Consider the following 27287-nt stretch of genomic DNA (forward strand, 5'->3'; position numbering starts at 1 on the left):
TTGTACTTTGAAAGTACTTTTAAATCCTATTTGTTCCACTATAGATGTAGCACCAAAGGATGTCATTTGGAAACAGGAGTTGTATTTGCGTATGTTTTGTAGAAAATGTTTAGATTCTGAAGTTGTGGCTGACATGTATGAAAGAAGTGGATCTGGTGGTGAGTGTAGAGGTGCTAGGTGAACTTTGCCATTGCTGCAGCACATTCCAGCTGATTCCTTGTGGAATTTCTTTGCTTGACAGTAGCGGCATATAGTGTCCATGTGTCCAATGTTGACGTTTGGATGTTGGTGGTATAGTATGTGTGGATTATATAGAAAAGCAGCGCGTAGCAAAGTGTAATGTGTTGAATGCGTTAATGTAGTATGTGTGTGTTGTTGTTGTTCTTGTACTGTCTGTGTTGTTGTGTTTAGTTGTGCTCTTGATGTGCGCCGTATTGTTCTGTCTTTAGCAAGGCGTGTTTCATGTTGTTGTTGAGTCTCTGTGGCTCTTGATGTTGTAGCTCGTAGTGTATTTTTAGCCAGCCGTATTTTCTGTTCTTCTGGTGTCTCTGCATCGCGTGATGTTGTACGACGTTGTTGTTCTTTTGCAAGGCGTGCGTCATGGTTTTCTGGTGTCTCTGCAGCGCGTGATGTTGTACGACGTTGTTGTTCTTTTGCAAGGCGTGCGTCATGGTGTTGTGGTGTCTCTGCAGCGCGTGATGTTGTACGACGTTGTTGTTCTTTTGCAAGGCGTGCGTCATGGTGTTCTGGTGTCTCTGCAGCGCGTGATATTGCACGACGTTGTTGTTCTTTTGCAAGGCGTGCGTCATGGTGTTGTGGTGTCTCGGCAGCGCGTGATATTGCACGACGTTGTTGTTCTTTTGCAAGGCGTGCGTCATGGTGTTGTGGTGTCTCGGCAGCGCGTGATATTGCACGACGTTGTTGTTCTTTTGCAAGGCGTGCGTCATGGTGTTGTGGTGTCTCGGCAGCGCGTGATATTGCACGACGTTGTTGTTGTTTTGCAAGGCGTGCGTCATGGTGTTATGGTGTCTCGGCAGCGCGTGATGTTGTACGACGTTGTTGTTCTTTTGCAAGGCGTGCGTCATGGTGTTGTGGTGTCTCTGCAGCGCGTGATGTTGCACGACGTTGTTGTTCTTTTGCAAGCCGTGCCGCATGGTGTTCTGGTGTCTCAGCAGCACGTGATCTTGTACGACGTTGTTGGTCTTTTGCAAGGCGTGCGTCATGGTGTTCTGTAGTGTCTGCAGCGCGTGATATAGCACGACGTAGTTGTTCTTTTGCAAGGCGTGCCGCATGCTGTTCTGTAGTCTCTGCAGCGCGTGATGTTGTAGCACGTTGTTAATTTCCCTCATATACATGTGCTTTCTACTCTTTTTCTTTCACAAATACAATTTTTATATATATTACATAACATTCACATAACATTACAAGTTTACAATACAACATTTACACATACTTATTCACGCTTCACATCCCGGGCAACGCCGGGTCTCTCAGCTAGTATAATATAAAATCGGGTGCCCAAATTACAGTGACAAGTACGATCTTTTTCTTTTTACTTATAAAATGTTTTACCAGGAAGTAATACATTGAGAGTTACCTCTCGTTTTCAAGTATGCCCATGGCATATATATGACAAGTGGTTGCCTTGTGGGCCCACATTTTTGTTAATCTGGCTAATGTGCAAGGAATACGCCATGAACATTGAAAATGCTGCCGGTTCCAAAGCGAGACCTCAAGCCTCGGTCGCACCCATGACGTTCACGAATTGCGTCATCATATGGTGCCAACATATTCTGCAGCGCAGTACAATGTGGGAGGGAGGACAATAATATAGTATGATACAAGAGTACGTGTATGTTAAGACAGACAGTAGGTGGTCCCTGCCCCAATGAGCTAACAATCTAGAAGGGAGTGAAGACAAGGAAGAGTGTGTGCCAGTTTCATATATATATATGCCGTGGAAGTGCTGTGTGCTGGGTGATAATGGGGAAAGGCGGGGTTGCAGACCTGCCTAAGACATGCAGATGAGCATACAGTTATATTTGCATATTTGCTTTGCTGTGGAGGGTTTTTGTCACTTTTTTTACTCACCATAACTTAACTCAGTATATATATATATGTAGAGGTATCAGTACCGTGTTAGCCAAGCTTCAATAATCAAAAAATAAATAGATGATACCGTTCTATGTCTAACGAAATGCTTTTATTTGTGCGAGCTTTCGAGATACACTGATCTCTTCTTCCGGCGATGTTACAATGAATGAAGCAAGGATAACTTAAAAACAGTGTCTCTTTTATAACAGTTTTATATATATAACAGTTAAGTTATCCTTGCTTCATTCATTGTAACATCGCCGGAAGAAGAGATCAGTGTATCTCGAAAGCTCGCACAAATAAAAGCATTTCGTTAGCCACAAAACGGTATCATCTATTTATTTTTTGATATATATATATATATATATATATATATATATATATATGTAGAGGTATCAGTACCGTGTTAGCCGAGCTTCAATAATCTATATATTTCCACACCCACCCACACCATTTATATCCCTCTCACTCCATACACACCTTGTGTAGAGCACTGTTTATACTGTGGGCTCTCCATTCATTTTTATTCACACTGATACACATACACACTCTTTCTTCACTTGCTTTCAGTTACCCTTTGACACCTCTAGCCATAAAACACATCCACACCCGGGGAAGGACAAGCACAGATAACATTCCAAGAGACACTGTTTTTAAGTTATCCTTGCTTCATTCATTGTAACATCGCCGGAAGAAGAGATCAGTGTATCTCGAAAGCTCGCACAAATAAAAGCATTTCGTTAGCCACAGAACGGTATCATCTATTTATTTTTTGATTATATATATATATATATATATATATATATGAAAAAATAAGTAGCGCCGCTAGTGAATAATTTGTGATAAAATTATGTGCAATCTGCAAATATGTGAAAAGTGATGATTCCAAAAAATATGCTTAAATCCTGTATATAGGATAGATAAATTATTTCTATTAATATAATATAAGTGTCAAACAAATTAAAAAATACACTCTAATTACATGAAAATAGAATGAATATGCATATATAAAAATTAATAAATCAATCAAGAATATATCAAAGTTGTGACGAAATGCGTCAGGGATGCAAATCACGGCATTACGTCATCACGGCCGGAGCGTGCAGGGAGTTATACTGAGGCCTTACTCGTATGCTATGCTGAAAGCTGAGACGTGGAACATCTTCTGCGATATCCAATAGAGGATGAACTCTTTCTGGTGAATTGGCAGAGATTTCCTGTTGGACTGTCGACGTGATCCGGGACGGTGCTTGCCTCGTTGGTGGTGATATGATCACAAATTGTGTGTTTCAATACTAATTTTGTGAGTGTTTTTAATCCCTCTCCATATCCCTATTTTTATTAAATGTACAATTTTACGCTATGGGGCGTGCGCTCTCTGTTTTCTCTTTGTTTATATATATATATATATATATATATATATATACAAAAAACAAGGGCAGTTGGCACACTGTAAACTGATGATCCACTGATGCTTATCCCATATGCACACATGAACAGAAAATTTTACCAGATGTAGGTCTGGAAAACAGAGACAGCACACAGCCAGGGAAGTACAAAAACACTGTATTCATAAAAAATACATGGCACTGCATCCAACGTTTCGGTCACGTTCTGATGACCGAAACGTTGGATGCAGTGCCATGTATTTTTTATGAATACAGTGTTTTTGTACTTCCCTGGCTGTGTGCTGTCTGTTTTCCGGACCTATATCTGGTAAAATTATATATATATATATATATATATATATATATATATATATATATATATATATATATATATACAGTGTTCGACAATTATATACATTTACACGCCCGGGGAGTGTGGATTTAACCCCCGGGCGAGTAAATATTGGCCCAAGCAGCACACGTGTGTTTTTTAAATTTCCCACACTCGCGCTGCTGTTTTTCCCGCTCGCGCTGCTGTTTTTCCCGCGCTCGCGCTGGAGAAACAAAAAAAAAAAAGCCGGAGGCGGGTTCATGTTGTTGGGGGAGATTACCCCGCCTCCGGCTCTCTCAGCAACTTTCCCTCCTCAGCGCTTCTACTCCTCCCCCTTCCGGAAGCCAGCCCCTTCCACGCCTGTCTGCCTCAGGCCCCTGCAGGGCCATCTGTCGCCCCCCCTCTCCCATCAGGCCATCCGCCCCCCCCCCCACCCCAATCTCTCCCGGCCTGCGTGACCCCCCCTCACCCCAATCTCTCCCGGCCTCCGTGACCCCCCCTCACCCCAATCTCTCCCGGCCTCCGTGACCCCCCCCGACACCCCAATCTCCCCCCCCCCAACACCCGTGACCCCCCCCGACACCCGTGACACCCCAAATCTCCCCACTCACTCCCGATCTCACCTCCAACTCCGTGTCCCCAGCCTCCGGTGACCAGCCGCATCACTAGCCCCCCCACTCCTCTCTCCCCTGTGTCCGGATCCCTCACTGCCACCCGGTGACCCGCAGTGACAGCCGCCGAGGCCGAGGGCGACACCTGGCCTGCCGCTTCCTCGGCTGTCACAGAGACCGGAGACCACAGCGATCCACGGTGAGTAAGGGGGGGGGGGGGAGAGGAGTGTGTGTGTAGGGGGGGGGGAGAGAGAGTGTGTGTGGGGGGGAGAGAGAGTGTGTGTGTAGGGGGAGAGTGTGTGTGTGCGTGTAGGGGGGAGAGTGTGTGTGTGTGTGTGTGTGTGTGTGTGTGTGTGTGTGTGTGTGTGTGTTTGTGTGTGTGTGTAGGGGGGAGAGAGTGTGTGTGTATATATGTGTGTGTATATGTGTGTGTATGTGTGTATATATGTGTGTATATATGTGTGTGTGTGTGTGTGTGTGTATATATGTGGGAGTGTGTGTGTGTATATATGTGGGAGTGTGTGTGTGTGTGTATATATGTGGGAGTGTGTGTATATATGTGGGAGTGTGTGTATATATGTGGGAGTGTGTGTATATATGTGGGAGTGTGTATATATATGTGGGAGTGTGTGTATATATGTGGGAGTGTGTGTATATATGTGGGAGTGTGTGTATATATGTGGGAGTGTGTGTATATATGGGAGTGTGTGTGTGTGTATATATATATGGGAGTGTGTGTATATATGGGTGTGTGTGTATATATATGGGAGAATGTGTATGGGAGTATGTGTGTGACACCAGAGGTACCCCCCCAATCAGTCACCCCTGCCCCGGTCAGTCAGTCACCCCTGCCCCCCTTTCTCTGGTCTCCCCTCTCTCTGGTCTCCCCCCGTCTCCCCTCTCTCTGGTCTCCCCTCTCTCTGGTCTCCCCCCGTCTCCCCTCTCTCTGGTCTCCCCCCGTCTCCCCTCTCTCTGGTCTCCCCCCTCTCTCTGGTCTCCCCCCCGTCTCCCCTCTCTCTGGTCTCCCCCCTTCTCCCCTCTCTCTCCTGTCTCTTTCTCCCTCTCTCCTCCCTCTCTACTCCTCTCTGGATATCTTATTTACCCTATACATCTTAACTGTCCTATACTACACCAAAATAACTTATACTGCTTTCTTCCAGATCTGACTCAAGCTTCACACGGAAGACATCGGAATCCCCCCTAACCCAGAAGACAGGTAGGGAACACATCCCCTCCAACTTATAACATTGCGGGAATGAGGTACCTGGACATTGAGGGACTGCGGATCAGGTAAGATCCCAGGCGGGATTGCTGCTTTAGATATTGTGAAGCGGGGACGTCCAGACACTGGTTAAGGGGTTCAGGAAACTAGTCATTCACCTGTGGCTTTTATTTCTAGATCCAACATTTACACACACACACACACACACACACACACACACACACACACACACACACACACACACACACACACACACACACACACACACGTAACAAGGACTAATTGTAGTATAATGTAATAAATACATTTGTCAAAAACGAATGTTGTTCTGACTAGGAATTTATTAAATGTATTTTATTTATATATTTTATTTTAAAGCGGGGTTGGGGGCGGGACTAGGGGCGGGACTAGGTGGCGAGTAGATATTTTGGTTGGGCGAGTAGATTATATATATATATATATGTGTGTAATACGAGCTTGAGACAAAAGGTGGCACCGAGTGCTCATTTGCATGTCATTTCCCAGAATCCCTTGCTGCAGTGGAAGCGCTGTATGCTGGGTGACAATGGGGAAAGACAGGGTTGCAGACCTGTCTAAGACATGCAAATGAACATACAGTAATATTTACAGTTGCTTTATGCTTTACTGTGGATGGTTTTTGTCACTTTTTTTACCCACCATAACCTTAATGACAGCGGTGATTACCTAGTCTAGTCTCAAACCTGCTTTGCCATTAAGACCAGCCTCACACTGATGATACCCATCAAGGTTGAAACATGTATGTGAGTAGGTCTAATGGCTTTGCATCTCATCCCAGCCTCTGTTTAAAGCTGTGTTTAAAACAGCATGCATTGGCTTGAGGATTGGCTTGTGTAATACGAGCTTGAGACAAAAGGTGGCACTGAGTGCTCATTTGCATGTCATTTCCCAGAATCCCTTGCTGCAGTGGAAGCGCTGTATGCTGGGTGACAATGGGGAAAGACAGGGTTGCAGACCTGTCTAAGACATGCAAATGAACATACAGTAATATTTACAGTTGCTATATATATATATATATATATATATATATATATATATATATATATATATGAAATACGATACCGTTTGGAAATGAAATCAGCAGGCAGCACTCCAGAACTGAACAAACAAGTGTATTGAAAAAAAATTAACACAAAACCAATGTTTCGGTCCACGAATGGGACCGTGGACCGAAACGTTGGTTTTGTGTTTATTTTTTTTCAATACACTTATTTGTTCAGTTCTGGAGTGCTGCCTGCTGATTTTGTTTCCAAACGGTATCGTATTGCTTATTCTTCATTATAGGATCTGCACCCACACCAGCGACTATTATTACGGAGTGCTTTTTGTTCTTTTTCTATGTTATATATAAATATGACCTCCCAAGATTTTCAGGATCTAAACAGAATTATACTGCATGTCTATAAGCTTCATTTCCAATAGTTCTCTCAGGGAAACACACATGTAGGCCTATCAATTACATTTGCTGTGTTATTTTATGTCAAAATGATATATTTTTGCAGTGCTATTGTCCCTGGTAAATGGGTGCGTTTTAGACAAGAAACATCTTTTCATCTGTCTTTCAAGTAAATTAACTGTTTCTGAGACACACAATCCCCAGGAATTTATTGGTGTTCTGTTGTTTGTAGCCAAACACTCTAAAGCCGTAAAACTGTCCTCCTCCCTCAGAAACCAGCTAACAGCACATGGTGCATACCAGTTGCACATGAATCAGGTACTACATGCAAAAGGAGCAAACCAATGATGGACAACAGAAGCGGAGGTGATCAGATATCCCAAGGAAAAGCAAGAGCCCCTTTAGTAGAGATATAAAGTGCCATTTCTACATTTGGGAAACCTTTCTAGTAGCCTACTGGTCCTGGAGAAGTGTAGATTTGTTCTAAGTTGTGATACCATGCAATGGACCAACGTGATATTTCTTCATACAGTAGATGTCCTTACAGAGTGCAGTAAAATCTCATATCACTTCTTCTTTTAGTATATTTACAGTACAGTGATCCATAATAGACACGGGTGAGACATTGTTTGTTTGTTTTTTACAGCCCAACTCAAACACACACATTTTACTTTTGGACCTTTGTTCCATGGCAAGAACATGATTCAGCGCACTATTCAGGGAGTAGAACATGGAAGCAGCCATTTAACGCAGCAAAACGTGAAAAATTCTATGCTTTTTAAAATAAATCAGTTCTGTGGTATTACATAATACGGTCTACATTTTTTTACATTTCTAATGCCATTTCTAAAGCAGCAATACCACATCCCACTTTTTTCTTATTTGTATATGTAAAGCATTTATATGCTATATGTACACGCCAATTCTACATTCCTGTATAATTCTACATTCTTACCTAAGCTGGTAATCGTTTGGTGCTCCTGTTATAATTCTGTCAAAATCCTGATTGTGGAACTAATATAATGGCTGCTTTAGTCAGTGTAACTCAGCAGCTACAATGTATCATTATAGTACTAATGTAACATTATCAATTGTTACAGTTTACAGCTAAAATGGCTTGGAACATTGGCAACAAATGATCACAAACAGTAAAGTGTTGCAAAGATCTTGCACTGCTTAGGAGGTGCTATAGAAATCAAAACATGCTTTAACACTCATTAAAAATGGCATTAACAGTTGAATTAAAAAAAAAAACAGTAAGTACAGTATTATCTAATACTACAAAACTGATTTATAAAAATACACCCCCTAATATTTCACGTGTTTTGCTTTTTTTTTTTTAATGTACTGATCATCCTTTGGGAGCAGCCATTTAAAAAGTCACATCCACTTCCTCTTTTGAAACAGGCTCTCACACACCTTTTTGAGGTCTGCAATTCGGTTACAAAGTATCACAAACTGTCTACTACTCTGAAAGCTGTAACAATAATGTGTTACACGTAGTAATTTAATGTTACATTGCAGTTGCAGCATGTCACTGACTGCAACATCGAGTCAGAAGGCCGCCATTTCTCAATCAGGATTTTTAGAGATTAACAACAAGAGCACCAAATGATTGCCAGTTTAGGTAAGGATGTAAAACGATACATTGTCACATGCTTTACATATAAAAATAAGGAAGAAAAAAAATTTCAAAGGGGGGATCTAGTATTGCTGTTTTAATCTGGGCCCAAGGATTGCTAAACCATTGTTAAAATAATTTCTGAAAACTAGTCATCATTAACCAAATGTGGATGTGAACCAATCTATCACTTTTTTTTTATCAGGGAGTGTTAAAAGTCCTGTATTTGAATGCGTATACCAAGGCATTTTGGGATGTTTGTTATGTCTATAGAAGAGCACACATTAGAAAGTGCATCTGGATGCTACTGAAAATGTACATTTCAAGCTGGCAAATGTTTTTTTTTTTTTTTTTATATAGGCTTGAAGCAGGGGGTCACTGGAGCAGAACCCCATTAATTTCAACTTGGGGAATCCCTACTTCCGGAGATACGTACCTCCAAAGTAGGTGCCGGTAGCTGCTCTAGCTCAGGAAGCAAGGCTTTCAAGATTAAAGCTCCCGAGTCACATGGGCCAATAGGAATCCGCACCGATGATATCACGGCTTCCTATTGGCCCGCAGGCCGGGAAATATCTTAAGAGCAAACATATTGTGAACCCTGATAGCAGAGGAGAGCAGCTATCAGCACCAAATTCACAGGTAATTATATGTGGAAGTGGGGAGCTGAAATTAGCAGGGTTCAAATCAGCAGACACCCTGCTTCAACCCTATATTTTTTTTGAAGTTAAACTTTCTTTTAATGGCACCTACCACATGAAAATTTCCCTGGCAGTAAATTGCCTTGATGGTGTCGGAAGTAAAGTGCAGGAAGTGACATCACTGCTGGCAAAAGAGGCCATCAGCGACGTCAGTGTTGCCAGCTCCCACCAGCCACCAGAGAGGAGGAGGAGGATGACCGACACACACACACCACCCCCCCCCCTTACCAAATTTCTGTGCCCCAGCTCTGCCGGGGAGAGGAGAGAGGGGGGCTGGGGGACTCAGACAGCTTGTGTCCGGTAACAAGAAGAGATGGGGGAGAGCCGGGGTTGCCACCTCTCCGGGTTTCGCATACCCATCTCCGGGTTACGGGTTGGTCCCTGAAATCTTCAGGTGGGCGGGCTGGGCGGCAGTGGCGCGCACACGTGAATGAAGGAGCCGGGCGACAGAGGATTGGCCGAGCGCTCCCAAGTACCCCCAACACGGAAGTCAAGTCTTGACTTCCTATGTGTGCACTGCAGCCAACTACAGGTCACCCATCTGTCCTGTCCATTGCGGCACCACCCTCCTCTGAGTCCTCACACCATCCTCTCTGGCTGCCCTCCTCCTGCTGGCTGCTGCTTCACTTGCCTGTTGCCCTGCTTCAAGTTCACTGCCAGGTATGTATTGGAAATTGTAACAGTGCACTGATTTGTATTTGTGAATTTATATGTACATGTGTCTCCGTCTGAGTGAGAGCTGCCTTATTTCTCATTTTGGGGAGAAAATCTCGTGACCACATTTGTCCAGGAAGTCTGAAGGCACTTCGGTGCTGCTGAACTTCTAGCTATTTATGAGATGAGATTGGAATTGAGCTTCACACTTATAGCATATTTTCACATACTGCTGGGCTCTATTCTTTAAGCTCTGAAATTGGCAATGCAATGCTAAAGATTATTAACCAACTGTGGTGCATTGAAGTTAACAATGTTTAATGAAATGTATTAATTCTGAATTAAGTAATGAACATATAAACTGCTTGGCTCACCTTGGCCTCAAATTCTTGGAGGGGGGAATAGGGGGCATCCTTGTATGCCCATTGCCCAGGCCCAGTCATCAAGCACTTCCGAGACTGTTTTTTGCTTGGTTGTTTGTTTTTTAAGAGGGTGAATTCATAAGGCTGCATCCATGCTGGTGCTGAGCGTGCTTGGCGCTTGACGCATTTTCTTCAGTGAAAGTGAATCAGCCCACACACACACACACACACAGAAATAGCCTGATCCATGCACCCCCGCTCGCACTTGCAAAATTATGCAGGACACCCTGCGCTCATGCTTGGAGAGTTGGTGATGTCACCGCTCTCAAACATGAGCGCGCTCAGTGGCAGCGTGGCCACAGCCTTAAGGTCTATTGGATTAGTCTTGTAAGAGGATAATCCTATTAAAATTCATAGGGGCAGATGCTGTGAATAAATCATTTTTTAAATGGTGATATTTTTATTTCAATTTTTATCCTTAACTTGTTTAAATATTTGTTATACAGGCTGATCTTCAATATGGATAAGGCTGAGACGGGGAGAAAAAAAGGAAAGTTGATTATGATGTTCATTTCCTTGACGAATGGTTGGAAAGGGCAGAATACAAGTCCTGATTAACGAAACTGGACAAAATCACAGCAAAATGCAAAATTTGCAGTGTAACGTTTACAGTAAGGCATGACGGTGAGAAGGCAATAAAGACATCTCAATAGCAAGAAACACAAGGGACTGGTTCACACGGTCTCAACAAACCAAGTGTTGACAACTTTTCTTCCAAAGACAAATACTGCAGAAGACTTGAAAGATGCTATAGCGGAAATTACCCAAGTATACTATGGGGTAAGCCATCATCATAGCTACCCGAGTATAGACTGTGGTATTAAAATAAATTCAAAAATTTACCGTGATTCAAGTTTGGCCCCAAAAATTCATTGCGTAAGAATGAAGCTAGAGATGTTGGTAGAAAATGTATTATATCCTAAATCTACCGAAATGATATTGCATGAAATGACCAGTGATAGTAATTTGCAACTTCCATTTTCCATTGCAACTGACGCCTCAAATAAAGGCAATAGGAAGTTTTTCCCAATTGCGGTTAGATATTTCCATATCAAAAAGGGAATTCAAAACAAAGTCATTGACTTCTATGAAGACTCCCAAGAGACATCTGCTGCTACTGCCGATAAAATACAAAATTGTCACTCAAAATGTAATCTTAAAATTGAAAATATGGTTTCTTACACAGCTGACAATGCATCGGTCAATTATGGCAAAAATAACTGTTTTCCAGAAACTTTTGTTATTGAATGAAAATATGTTTAAAACTAATTGCCATATAATACACAATGCTTCAAGAAATTAATGTAAATGTTTGTCATATGACGTTGAAAATTTAGTGACACAAGTTTTCGCTGAATGTTCCCAACAGTGCGAAAAGAACAGACGAATTAAAGCAATGCTTTGATTTTCTTAATATGGAATATGAAAAAGCTTTGAGCCTCCGACACGATAGCTTTCATTATTTAAAGCTGTTGAACGTTTATTGTTGTGTTGGCCAGCAGTAAAAACCTATTTCATTCAGCAACGTGAAGATACCTGTAATACATTAGTTTGGGTTTTTATTAAAGACCCACAGGATGAACCTCAGAATGATATACGTACACATTTATCAATCCCAGAACTTTACATATATTTCATACACCATTTTATGCATTTAATGACCTAAACGCGGTTATTACTTGACTATACTGTAGCACGATAACATGTACTGAAGTACACAAAATAATGACATCCTTAAGAATCAACAACAAATATTTGGGCAACATCAGGAAGAAAGAGATACTGTACACAAATGTTTGTGAAAGAGGCATTGTAAGTTTATAATGAAGCAACGGACTATTTGACGAAATGGTACGATTGTGAAAATAGTCAATTTCCGGTGTTTACACTTTTAAATTTAAAGGAAGAAAATGTCTCTTTGACGATGTTCTTAAAATAGCTCATTGTGCTAAGATTACATTACATGAAGACCTATTATTTGATGAGGTGCATCCATTAAAAAAAAATCTATTACCCAAAATAAAAACCTGTGCATTTACTTCTAATGTAGATCAAAAATGGGGACAAATATTTGATAGTGAAGAAATTTTTACAGAATTACCCAAAGTTGTCACACGCGCACACACTGAAACACACATACTGACTGACACACACACACACACACACACACACACACACACACACACACACACACACACACACACACACACACACACACACTGACTGACGCACACACTGAGTGACGCGCACACACACAATGTGATACACACACACTGACTGACAGACGCACACAGTGATACACACACTGACTGATGCACGCACACACACGCACACACACACTGACTGCCGCGCGCGCACGCACACAGACGCGCACACACACACACACTGACGCTCGTGCACACACACAAACTGGCGCGCGCGCACACAAACTGGCGCGCGCACACACTGAGTGATGCGCGCACACACAGTGATGCACACACACACTAACTGACTGACACACACACAATGACACACACACACTGACTGACGCACGCGCGCACACACACACACTGACTGACAGACGCACACAGTGATACACACACTGACTGATGCACGCACACACACACGCACACACACTGACTGAGGCGCGCACACACACACACATACACACACACACAGTGATGCACACCAGCAGTATTCACAGTTACAATAAATATAGAAGTGCAAATAGCTAAAACACGCGTTCTAAGTCAAACTTTTTTGCGTTTTGGCACTGAAATTGTGTTGTGATTTTTAATTAAAATCATCACCATTACAAATACAATTTCTGTGACAAAACAGTGACAAAAGACAAATAAGTTTCACTTAAAATGCGCGTGCTCGGCGCGCGCACACTTTTTTAAAACTTGCAAATAAAATCTGCCGCCTTGCATTGCCTCTTTAAAGCAGCCGTCCCAAGCCGCCATTTTTTAATTTTAGTTTAAAAAAATTTCCCTTTCATATGTGCTGTGCTGAAAAGCTCTGTAATGCGAAAGGCATAAACTTATAGATGTCCATGTCAAAATTAATTTGAAGCAAAAAATGCATGTCATGTCCCAGAATCCCTTGCTGCAGTGGACGCACTGCATGCTAGGAGATAATGGTGAAAGGCAGGGTTGCAGACTTGTCTGAGATGTGAATGTGCTTACACGTGATATTTTTATTTGCCATTTATTTACCACACCTTCAGAATACCTTCCTAGGTGGGATCACTGCGTTTACCACAATGCTACTCCTCCACAACTATGTTTATCAAAAAAGAAAAAGTCTTTCCATCACTGCTGTCACATGACTGGTATAAATCACGGAGGTTCTGTTATGACCATTGTTCACTTGTCAGCAACATTTGTGTCATTTATTATATAAAGATATATATATATATATATGAATGCACTGAGTTGTTTTTGTCGGAAATAACAATGAAACAAGAATCATAAAAAAAAATGCTTTGATGGGTCATTGTTGACCTGTGAGTGTATTTAGACTTTACCGCTTTTTATTTCAGGGAAAGTAAGGCAGTGTGAGCGCTTCAGTAAGTAGGTACTGGCTTGTGTGTGATTTACTGCACAACGTTTGCCAAACCAATTTATTTGTGTTTGTGTAAAAAGCTTTGAAAGTAACATTAAACCATTCATGTTTTAAACTGAATAATAGCCAGTGCTGTAGTCGTAATAAACCCAGAGGGTATACCAAGTGCCTTATAATTTTACGGAGGTTTGATAACTTACTGGCGCGGTCTTTTCCAGTTGCTTCAAAAAGGCATTTACTCCACTCTTCAGAAATATGAAGCCTTTCTCGTTTTGAAGCCCCTAAGCTTTTAACAGATGAGCAAGTATCACATCCAAGTTTGCCGTTTGAACTAACATGCCATATATAGTTGCCTTTAAACTCATCCCACTGAGAATCGTTCCATACCTCTGGCCAGGCCATTTCTGGTTGAGGACCAGGTTCATTTTCCGTGCTTGTGACCATTAATAATTGACGTGTGTCACTATTTTCTGGTGCAATTGTAACCTGCTTAGCTCCATTTGTGAAAGTGACCCAACGGTGTCAACGGGAGCGCTCCATCAGAGGATGACTCACAGAAAGAGCAAGCTCTCTGCAATACTAGTCCTGCTCTTCATTGAATACAAGATTTAATAAAGAGCATCCATGTGTATTAACAGTTTAGTGAAGAATAACATTTACTTGTACATTAAAAAGTTATGGTGGGTAAAAAAAGTGACATAAACCCTTCACCGTACAGTACAAGTAAATAAATTTGTCATTACCCAGAATCCTTGGCTGCAGTGGAAGCACTGTTTGCTAAGTGATAATGTGGAAAGACAGGGTTGCAGACCTGTCTGAGACATTCAAATGCACCACAATAGGTATTTTTATTTACTGCGCATTCACATACAAATGCCAGATAAATAATACAGTATATAAGGTAAAAGATGACAAATATACATCCAATATAATGTTAGGCAATTACAATTAAAATGAAACGTAAAAACAGATTCCCCCCCCCAAAAAAATAAAATAAAAATTAAGTCCTAATATACAGTATTCTGGCAGTTCATTTTGTGGTGACAAAGATACCCAATGCTACATCCAATGTGACAAAATACATAATTAAATACGTTAATGTTGGTATTCTCATGAATAAGGGTCATTTAGTTAAACCCTTTGGCCAAAGCATTATAAGCCTGCAGCCACGTCTCGGCATGACCAGTATGCAGGTCCTAACACTACCTGTGAAAATTCTCATTTACCTCTGCTGTGGAGGGGTAATAGTCTTAATAGACCTGTCCTGCACAGGTACATGGAAAAAACTGCTACTTTAAAAGTGGGGTGGGGTCAGCTTAAACCCTGGAACAACAAAGTTGTTTGGGGGTTAGTGGCCCCACCTTCCAAAGGCAAATGAGAATTTTCACAGGTAGTGTTAGGACCTGCATACTGGTCATATCCGGTTCTGTTAGGTCCAGCAGGTCCAAACTTCCCAGTTCTCAATGCCGGAACTGGGACACCCTATGGTCCAATTTGCGACTTGCTACGACCTTCGGAACCGGAGATACACAAATACACTTAAAACCGTTTCACATTTTAATACACAAATCTCCGCTGTAACTTAAATCACGGTTTTTCACTAAATCCCCATTGAAAACAACGGGCTTCGCCGCCATAGACTTTCAATGGCAAACCGCCGCTGTTGGCGGCTATGAGAATCCCCGCCATAGACTTTCAACGGGGCGATGCTGCCGTTGAAGTCAATGGGGTTTTTCCGCAGTAGCCGGTCAATGGGGTTTAGCCGCCATTGGAGTCTATGGGAAAAATCCCTAACTTTCAAGGGGGTCCATACTCCGTCGGGTTGGTCCAAGAGGGTGAAGGATGGTTCTGCAGCGATGCCGGAGCAGTGGCTACAGATACCCCAAACCCTGATCCTCTGGGCCCTCCGGAACCGGAGTTATGGATTGCCAAATTTCTGCTTTTGACACCTAGCCGTTTTCCTGAGCTGTTTCTGCCGCCGCCATTGGAACCTATGGCGCGGCCCGCTCTTCTCGGTTCGACCCTTATCGGGGGTCCAGGATACGGGGACCCGGTTGTGGTCGAGTGGGGGGAGGTCTAGGAACTAGGGACAGAAATAATTTTATTTCTAGGTGCCCTAGAACGGTTTATTCCCAAGCCACTTGTCTTTGAACTTGACTTATCAGTGATCAAAGCTCTCCTATTGAAAATGTATCCACTTTGCGGTTAAGCGGTTTGGACGGCAGCCAAGTCATTCCTAGAAAGCTCTTTCGAGGATTTCTCCATTGATGTCAATGAGCCCATTGACTTACAATGGGAAACCGCCGCTCTCCCTCTCGGACGCCATCTGCTGGTCTTCTCAGGAACAGGACTCCACAGCAAGATTCGCCATTGAAATACATGGAGTTCCAATGGCGGCCTATGGGAGCCTGCAAAATGGTGCCTGAAAAGGCAGGAAAATTACACAAAGGGCTATAATCACTATACAACTATTAACCCTTGTGCTCCCGGATGGATCCCAGTGTGTGTGTGATGCAGACACTGATTAACCAGATGTTACAATAAAACAGGGGGAACAAGGGGAATACACATTTACATGTCATAACAGGAGGTAAATCACAGTTCTGGGTCTCAGCCCAGTTAACCCCTTGTCTCTCTGGTGAGGTCAGGGGATGGCCAAATGGGGTGTAACCCCTTTAATCCCGGGCCACCCCCTTTCTCCCTCTACATAGAAGTCCCAAGGGTGTGGAGTACTACTGAGTAGGAATTTGTGCACAAGAGACTAGATTCAATAACGTGTGCTATGCTTTAGCACACCTTAACTTACATTCAAATGAATGGGACTTAATACGTGCTGAAGCCTAGAACCTCTTTAGTCACTCTGGGCCTAAGAGTGTTATTGTTTATCACATGTTGGAAACTCCTCATCTAAGCTACAAATGTAAAAGGACAAAGAATGACCTGGCAATGGGTCACATGCTTGTGGTCACAATACATACACACAGAATGAGTGGCTTATTGAGTAAAGTAACTGCATCTGAAGACAATGGCACAGATTTTGATGCAGGGGAGACAAATTTGACTCCTAGTGTCAGGTCCTTGTGACCTTGGTTAAATCATGGTTCCTCTCCTTGTGTCTCAGGCATCAAAATATTCGATTGTAAGCTCTACGGGGCAGGTGCTCATTGTGCCTGCAAAATTATATTTATAGCACAGCGTACACTGTTCACGCAAATAGGAACAAATATTATTTCTAAAAAAGGAATACAAAATATCTTGATTAAAACAGAAAAAGGGAAGAGAACAAGAAATAAGACAAAAGGAGGGAGAAATGTAGCCAAGAAATACTCAAGATGATATATATATATAGATAAAAGAAAAAGAAAGAAACAGGCGAACACCTAGTGCATTACCATAATAAAAATTTATTAAAGGAACATAAAATCAATACAATGCCCACTCACAAAGGTACAGCAATAATTAGCGTGTATGAGATAGGCTCTCATGTGCCAGCAGCTCAAGCATCAGCGTCCGGCTCAGATCAGTGGCGTCGTCACGTGGACCTCCTTCATGCAGCAGGAACCGGAAATGGAATCCCTCGCCTTTGGTGTTCAGCGTGTACAGCGAAACGGGTCCCACCAGGAAACAGAGTCTTGAGAGTCCTCAATACAGCTGAGCAATGGCCGCAACAAGCGCACACGAGAGCCAAAAATCTCTGTGCAAGTAACAGCAGTGTTCGTGGGCAAATGGCGGCCGCAATCTAGCCATGCCCTATGCGTTTCGTCATCGATGATGACTTCTTCAGGGAATACCCTCTAAGCACCAGTCCATGATATTTATAGGGAGGTAATTAGTATAATTAGCCAATACACTAATTAAAGCAATCGTATGATATAATACACGATACGTATCAATATAACAATTATATAATAAATGAATACATAAACCCACATCATTTTGTGAGAACCCCATTGAGTATAAGAGATTATGTATATATATATATATAAAAAACATATGTTTATAGTAAGAACTAGAAAATATATATATACATTGTTTTAATCTTGAACACAGCATACATCTTAAACAGAACATTAATAGCTAATGAGAGTAAGTGATCTACAAATTTAACAATTGAACTTCTATTAGTTTCAATTAAATAGATAATACGTGAATTATCAAGACATATATAGGATGACTATAACTATGTATTAAAATACCTTTATAGAGATAATAATATGTATGTACATATATTTAGAATTTTTAAGTATCAGAATAAATTCAAAGTGACCTATATTTAAATGAATAATATTTAAGACTTAGTTAGATAAAGATGACCACTATTAAATACCCCCGTTTTGATTTAACATTAATTAATTATAGGTTTTTAAATACCCCCGTTTTGATTTAACATTAATTAATTATAGGTTTCTTAGAGACAACAAAATTCCAGATATAAATGCCCCAAAATACTTTTAGTCAATACATGAAAATACTGAGTGACAACAATGTTAGGCTTTAGTTGTAAATTTCCCCAAAATATTACCTAGTTTATAGATTCCAGCGTGGAGTCAGAGGAGGCAAAATTAGATGGATCCAAAGCAAAGACAGAGGAAGAAGTATAGCTCACCTTGCATGTGATGTGTGTCAAATGGTGTCTGTATATTAATGTACAGTGAGGATCCTATGTGATAAATGTGCTAAAATTATATGGAAATAAATTGTGAATTGAATGTGACAATAATTGTATGAATATGTAAAATATAATTTGAATGAAGATTCTATATATAAAATTACGTAAACATATGTGTAGAAATATGTGCAAAGTGAATGAAAATCTATAAATTTATTAGATTTATTAAATAACACCTATATTTTATCACCTTCCAAAATTGCACAAAGATAAAGTTAATCCACCAGGGATGCCTATAATATCGGGGGTGGGATCGATGATATCCAATTTGTCCCAATACATTGACTATTATTTACAACCTTACGTCACAAATTTACGTTCACATATTAGGGACACTTTGCATGTCATCGATTCCACCTCTGATATTATTTGGAAGGATACCTATCACTGGGCTACATGTGACGTATCTTCACTATACACTTGTATTGATCACATTAAAGGTATCAAGGCTATTAATCACTATTTTGAGTTAGACACTAACCTTCACCCTTCACAGAGAACTTTTCTTTTAGCATGAATTAAATTTATTTTAAGTCACAATTATTTTTTATTTGAAGACATTTATTATTTACAAATCTGTGGAACGGCTATGGGCACCAGATTTGCCCCCAGCTATGCTAATCTCTACATGGGACTGTGGGAGAGTACCCATGTGTGGGAGAATGCTCGTCTGGGTGGCGGTCTGGTGTACTATGGCCGTTTCATAGATGACATTATTCTTATTTGGGATGGTGATAGGGAGATCCTTTAATGACAATGAGATGGGTTTAAAATTTACACACACTATACACCCAACTACCATTGTCTTTTTGGATTTGGAATTATATATTGGTAGAGAACATCAAATTCAGACTAGGACACACTTTAAATCAGTGTCAACCAATAGTTATTTACATTATGGTAGCAACCACTATAAGAAGTGGCTAAATAACGTGCCCAAAAGTCAGTTCTATAGAATCAGGCGCAACTGTTCGGAGGACCCTGATTTTATATCACAGGGAAAGGCTCTATCTATGAAATTTCAAGAGAAGGGTTATGATATGTCTGTTGTTAATAAAGCATTTCAGGATGCTAGTCTTATAAAAAGAGATACACTACTAGAACAATCGAAAAATAAATCTAAATCATTACGTGAGAGTAGAAAGAAGGATTATAAATCAAATACTTCACCAAAATTCATCATACAATTTAACCAATCTGCTCATGAAATTAAAAAGATTTTATACTGCCACTGGAACATAATACGTAATGATCCTGTAATTGGCCATCTAGTACCTGAATATGCTCCAACTGTATTTAGAAAAGCGAGGAGTATTAAAACAATGCTGGCTCCGAGCAAACTCAAATCTAAAAAGATTACCAATTCAAATCTGGCCAAAAAGCTGGGGAATTTTGGATGCGGGAGAGGCCGCTGTCTTACCTGTAAACACTTGACAAAAACCAATAAATTTACATCATATTCAAATGGTACTTCATATGAAATAAAAGATCATATAAATTGTTTAAGTGAATATGTTGTGTATCTCATTTCCTGTGAGTGTGGCACACAATATATAGACCGAACATCTAGAGCTCTAAGTACATGGTTCTTGGAGCACCGGCGAAACATTGTTAATGGGTGCCAAACACACAGCCTTTCCCGGCATTTTTGTACTAACCACAACAAAGATCCCAAATCCCTCTCTGTTGTGGGTATTGAGTTCATTCCCCCCCTCCTATATGGGAGGAGATCGATTTCAGAAGTTATGCACTCGAGAGACTTACTGGATGTATATTTTGGATACTACATATCCCAAAGGACATAATGACCATATTGATATCAGCACCATAGTTTGAACACTTTTGGGTGTTCCTCCAGAGGTCTGGGTTGAATGCTATGCATTCCCTCTGGGCTATGGTCGTTCATTTGGTCATTATTAGTCACTTTATATCACTAGATTACATGCATTATCGGGAGGTCGGCTTGTAGGGTACATAGCATATTGCTTTGTACGATTTATCTTCACAAATAGTCACTCATCATTATTTAATTTATAATTATTATTTAATACATTTATAGATTTTCATTCACTTTGCACATATTTCTACACATATGTTTACGTAATTTTATATATAGAATCTTCATTCACATTATATTTTACATATTCATAGAATTATTGTCACATTCAATTCACACACAATTTATTTCCATATAATTTTAGCACATATATCACATAGGATCCTCACTGTACATTAATATACAGACACCATTTGATACACATATCACATGCAAGGTGAGCTATACTTCTTCCTCTGTCTTTGCTTTGGATCCATCTAATTTTGCCTCCTCTGACTCTACGCTGGAATCTATAAACTAGGTAATATTTTGGGGAAATTTACAACTAAAGCCTAACATTGTTGTCACTCAGTATTTTCATGTATTGACAAAGTATTTTGGGGCATTTATATCTGGAATTTTGTTGTCTCTAAGAAACCTATAATTAATTAATGTTAAATTAAAACGGGGGTATTTAATAGTGGTCATCTTTATCTAACTAAGTCTTAAATATTATTCATTTAAATATAGGTCACTTTGAATTTATTCTGATACCTAAAAATTCTAAATATATGTACATACATATTATCTCTATAAAGGTATTTTAATACATAGTTATAGTCATCCTATATATCTCTTGATAATTCATGTATTATCTATTTAATTGAAACTAATAGAAGTTCAATTGTTAAATTTGTAGATCACTTACTCTCATATTAGCTATTAATGTTCTGTTTAAGATGTACTGTATGCTGTGTTCAAGATTAAAACAATGTATATATATTTTTTCTAGTTCTTACTATAAACATATGTTTTTTATATATATATACATAATCTCTTATACTCAATGGGGTCCTTACAAAATGATGTGTATTTATGTATTCATTTATTGTATAACTAGCTGAGAGACCCGGAATTTAAATAGATAAAATAAATTTCCTGCTAGGAGGGGGAGGGGGGGGACGACAGTGGTGGGGGGGGACCTTGCTCGCTCATGCCACACTGATTTGTTATGGCTATTCCCAGAATGCTCCGCTCACCTCCCCTTCTCAGAAGCCTCCGCACCATTAACCCCCTCGGTGCGTGTTTTCTGCTCTTGGCCCCCGGCCTTTTCCCGCCTTTAACCCCGGCCTTTTCCCAGACTCCTCTGCTTCGCCATCCTTTGCCGTTACCCGGCTCTCCCCGGGCGTATACCTGCAGGTGACGGGCGCTCCACCCCCCCCCCCCTTCCTGCTCAGGGATGACGTGGCAGGGATGACGTGGCAGGGCTGCTTGCCTGTTCCGTGAGGGAGTGTCGCGGTGCGTGGCGGCCATGTGCACAGATACTGTTGGGCGGCCGTTGCGGAGGGAGAATGAAGGTACGGGCGGCCATTGTTTTTATAGAAATGTAAAGGCACGCCATAGCATGAGTGTGCGCAGGGAGTGTCGCGGAGAGGCCATGTGCACAGATACTGTTGGGCGGCCGTTGCAGAGGGAGAATGAAGGTAGGTGCGGGCATTTTTGTAATAGAAATTGAAAGGCACGCCATAGCATGAGTGTGCGCAGGGAGTGTCGCAGAGCGGCCATGTGCACAGATACTGTTGGGCGAGACCCGGCGTTGGCCGGAATTTAAATAGATAAAATAAATTGATGTTGTTTAAAATAAGAAGTATAATTTTTAGTAGTTCCAGTTGGAGCAAACATATAAAAACAAACCCACAACTGCACTGCGTGAGTAATAAATGTAGGCCAACTACACACTGAGTGAGAAACTTCTGATCTGATGTCAATAAGGGGCGGAGGCAAAATGATAGTAGGCATGAAATGACAGTGAGGAGATTCTCACAGCAGCCATTTAGTGTAAAGACACATTCATTTCTACATACATAATAATAGCATGTGAAAGCAAATAAATAACAATATTTGTAGGCATTCAATGACAGTGAGGAGATTCTCACAGCAGCCATTTTGTGTGAGGGCAGATTAATTTCTACTAAACATATGTTTTTTTTATTCCCTTTTCAGTTAAGCAAATAAATAACAATATGTTTAGGCATTAAATGACAGTTAGTGAGGAGATACTCACAGCAGCCACTTAATATTGTAAAATGTAGATTCCAACTTATCCCTTTAAGAGATGTAACATTCATCTAATATGGATCTCATGTGATATTAGGTGAAGAAGCATGGTCTCAGGTGTGAGTGTGTGTGTGTGTGTGTGTGTGTGTGTGTGTGTGTGTGTGTGTGTGTGTGTGTGTGTGTGTGTGTGTGCGTGCGTGTGGACACAGGGGTGAGAGTGAGATGAACTTACCAAGGACTCTGCAGGGGTTCTGTGGGGGTATGCTGTCAGTGCAAGTGTGTGACAGTGAAGTAGGTGTGTGTCAGTGATGTCACTGTAAGTTTTGGCCAATGACAGTCGTGTGGGCGGTGTGTGTCACAGTGGGGCGTACCTCTTGGGCAATGACAGTCGGGGTGGCCACGGACCAATCACATTCACCGCAGCTAGTACCAACCTTTGATTTTATATATTAAGATTGTTATATTGATGCGTATCATGTGTATTATATAATACGAATGCTTTAATTAGTGTATTGGCTAATTATACTAATACCTCCCTATAAATATCATGGACTGGTGCTTAGAGGGTATTCCCTGAAGAAGTCATCATCGATGACGAAACGCGTAGGGCGTGGCTAGATTGCGGCCGCCATTTGCCCACGAACACTGCTGTTACTTGCACAGAGATTTTTGGCTCTCGTGTGCGCTTGTTGCGGCCATTGCTCAGCTGTATTGAGGACTCTCAAGACTCTGTTTCCTGGTGGGACCCGTTTCGCTGTACACGCTGAACACCAAAGGCGAGGGATTCCATTTCCGGTTCCTGCTGCATGAAGGAGGTCCACGTGACGACGCCACTGATCTGAGCCGGACGCTGATGCTTGAGCTGCTGGCACATGAGAGCCTATCTCATACACGCTAATTATTGCTGTACCTTTGTGAGTGGGCATTTTATAGATTTTATGTTCCTTTAAAACATTTTTATTATGGTAATGCACTAGGTGTGCGCCTGTTTCTTTCTTATTCTTTTTTCTAGATATCATTAGGGACTGGTGATCCCTTCGAAACGGGCTGCAAGAACCTGAAGTTTGTGCCATTAGAACAGGATTTTATGTACTAAAGGTTTTTTAATCATCATTTTTATTGTTTGACAATTTTTTCTACATTTTTTACATATTAAATTCATTTTTTGATTTTTTCATATATTTTTTATAGGGTTCTATTGTCAAAAGATTGCACTATTATTGTATTATTTTATTGTCTGTATCATAGTGTATTAGCCTACATCTAGCCGCCCCGCTAAGCACATTCATGATTAGCAACTGGTTCTTCGAAGAATTTATTATTTTTTATCAGGATACTTTAGAGGCGCTACTTCTATTTCTGCTTGTTTTGTTCTATGTATATATATATATATATATATATATATATATATATATATATATATATAAAGTACTGGTGCTTAAACACCCTAATAAAGCATTTATTACAGTGGAAAGTTAAGGAGCGGGAGTGGAACAGCAAACCGCAGAATGGGAAAGTGAAATAAATACAATGAATAAATATATCTGAAAGGAATGTGGCAGGGACAAATACGTGTAGATTTATATTTGTAACTGCACTACAGCTTAACAAAATGTTCACAGCACTAAAGAACATATGCAAAAAAATATATACATTTTTCCAAGTTAATTTTACCAGCCAGAACATTAACACTTTAATGATACCAAGAATGTTTAAAAATACTTCCATTCTCATTAAAAAAATTTTTTTTAAAAGTTCTAATTTAAAAGGCTGTCCCCTGTTAGGACCAAATGAACTAATGGCAGTGACATGCTTAAGGAGTTAAATCTAGGCAAGTGTCATAATAACATCATGAGATATTATGTATTTTCATCCATCCGGTGCTTCACGGGTTAATGGCGCAATAATTTGGGTTTTAAAAATACAATGTATAGGGTTTATGACTAGTCAAGACATTTTCTGTGTCTGTGCTGGTCTTCAAATGGGACTTAATTCCGGGGGTGGGGGTGGGGAGCTGTCATGGATAGCCCACTAAAAGTGACATGTGGGGTTTAGAAGGTCATAAACACCAACCAGATACTATTCTGTCAGCCTCAACGTTCGTGAATAATTACTGGTACATTCAAGAGAGAGGTGACACACAGGTTATGCTTCTGTTGGCGGACTTTATTAAAAATGAGAATATCATGTGAAGTCATATGCTGTACATAATAACAGGTATTGATCTGTCATCGTGTCAGAGTGGCATGTAACGAGACCACAACCTCCATGGGTAAGACGTGTCAAGGACAGATATTAATTTGTCACTCAAATTTTGGATTACGACGGTCATACTTAGTCTTGCTGCGTCCATCATAAACGCCTGAATCTATTGATTTGAGTGATATAACTTCCAGAGGGAAAACAATACAATATTGCTTCAATAAAGTGTGCTTTTTAAATACCTTATCTAGATAGAGAATCACTCAATCCATGTGAATAGTGCTCCACGTGTTCATCAAAGGGTGTAATATAGTGCGGTCCTTAGTCTTAATTATATAAACAAATGCAATGAGTGGATGATGATATAAAAAACACTATCAACAAATTATTGATACCAGTGAAATAGTGCTGGCTTATAGAGAAGATATGTTTGTATTACTTAACTTATACACTCTTGGACATGAAGTATTATGTTGGCTGATTAAGAATGACTCATACGTCATATGAAAAAGAAATAATAAAATAGCCATAGGACAATACCGTATAAAAAAAAAATTACTAACAAAACAAAACAAAAGGACAATTGGAAATACGCTCACGGATTCCCACATAAAAATGTGCATTGTGAACCTTTATTGAAGCAATATTGTATTGTTTTCTCTCTTGAGTGATTTTCTATCCAGATGGATGCACATGACGGTGTTTAAAAAGCACATATTGTCTGAATAACTTTATTGAAACAATATTGTATTGTTTTCTCTCTACAGTATATCTATTGGAGAATATCTGCACCATCATCCAGAGTTCAAGCGCTAAGGAGGACTTTCTTTTTTCGCATTGTTATCAAGAAGGTTTTTGGACAAACCTTCAAGTCTTCAAGGCTGCATGACACTGGACATTACATTTATGGGTATTGTATTAATTAAGTTTATACGCAATACTGTGACACCGGGTTTTAGCGCTAAGGTTGTGTTGTTACCATACAATGTAATTTCTCATAATTACTACGCCAGTGACCTCTCCGGGAAAAAACCTATGACATATGGTAACGTAATGTATAGGGATTTCTATTTTATCCTGTTATTTTAAGAAACTGTCCTGCCTTTACTGTAATTGTATGTTCTTGTAATCCTTTTTTCTGTAATCTAAGCACTGTATTTTTATATATATATTAAAACATTTAATAAGTGATGCTTTGGGCTCTGAATGAACTGTTGCACGCTCTGGAAAATATTTACATTTTCGGAGACATTTTGCTACAATAGATTTTTGTGTGTTATGTACGTACTTTTTTCTATAATCAACAGGGACCTGAGCCCCTGGCAGATATTAATTTAGCATCTTATTTTTGCATAATATCTCGGGTGGTGGCAGCGTATAGATCTGATTGCAACTGAGCAAAGGGATGATATTAGCTCATTGACAGTATCTTGTGGGAAAGGCGATTTGGCTAGAGTAGCCATGTGTATTAACCCTGGTTGCATATCTAAGTGGTTTGCTCAATTGTGTGCTGTGCGTGACAGATGGTATATGGGGATGGATTGAGGGAAGATATTGCTCATTTGAGGGACCTTTGCGAAGTTGAAAAGTGGGACAACTTGCGAGCTGTGTATTAACCCTTGTCCTGTATGCAAGTCACGAGCTCACAGGGGTGCCGTACGTGACAGTGAGTGCCACCTTTTATTATGAAAATCAGGCACCAATACATTTTAAAATATTTTCCTAAAACCCGATCCCGTTTGAGTAATTACGATGTGCTCAACAGGAGTTTTCACAGACAAAGCCCCTTCTTTCCTGACTCTTTGTCTCAAATGAGGAGAGGATGGGCTCGAGATTGAATAAAATTCAGAGGCCCTGATAAAAAGTAAAATAACAATCCAAAGACAGACAAATATTTGATGTAAGTACTGTATATAGAGTATAAGAGGGAGGTCCCACTGGGTGTGTTTAGGGATAACCAGGCGAGTGAACCAGAGCCCTGACCATAGGGTGCAGTGTCCCCGTCAGGATTGGGCCTAAGGTTTCCAAAAAACGAGAAGGCCAGGACAGAGATGGAAGGTCAGTGAAGAGGGAACCTAAAGGGACAGGTCCTTGCCTCACACTACTAGAAAGGCTCCCTGGTCCAACCCAAAAGGTAAATTTCTCTGCTATCACTTGGAAGCCCCTCCGAACACAAGTCGGTGCCCCTGTCAGTGGGGACCCAGGAATCCAGCTATCTGATCCAGTGACTGTTTGCTGCTAATGTTCAATAAAAAGCTGTTTACTTTCATACAAAAGACCTTGGCGCCCTTATTGTCGGAG

The 27287-nt window shown here is 40.6% G+C and overlaps 1 protein-coding gene and 1 long non-coding RNA gene across 3 annotated transcripts in view; one reads left to right on the plus strand and one right to left on the minus strand.

Annotated features, from left to right (window-relative positions):
* THADA (THADA armadillo repeat containing) overlaps positions 1-27287 on the minus strand; it is a 438996-nt gene that overhangs the window by 112308 nt on the left and 299401 nt on the right. The gene's annotated exons all lie outside the window — the stretch shown is intronic.
* LOC142492775 (uncharacterized) lies at positions 9415-26133 on the plus strand. Its single transcript, XR_012800898.1, has 3 exons — positions 9415-10060; positions 10923-11256; positions 25754-26133. It is a non-coding gene; the product is annotated as an uncharacterized LOC142492775 (long non-coding RNA).

The sequence above is a fragment of the Ascaphus truei genome, chromosome 4 (assembly GCF_040206685.1).
Source record: "Ascaphus truei isolate aAscTru1 chromosome 4, aAscTru1.hap1, whole genome shotgun sequence".
NCBI classification, from domain to species: Eukaryota; Metazoa; Chordata; class Amphibia; order Anura; family Ascaphidae; genus Ascaphus; species Ascaphus truei.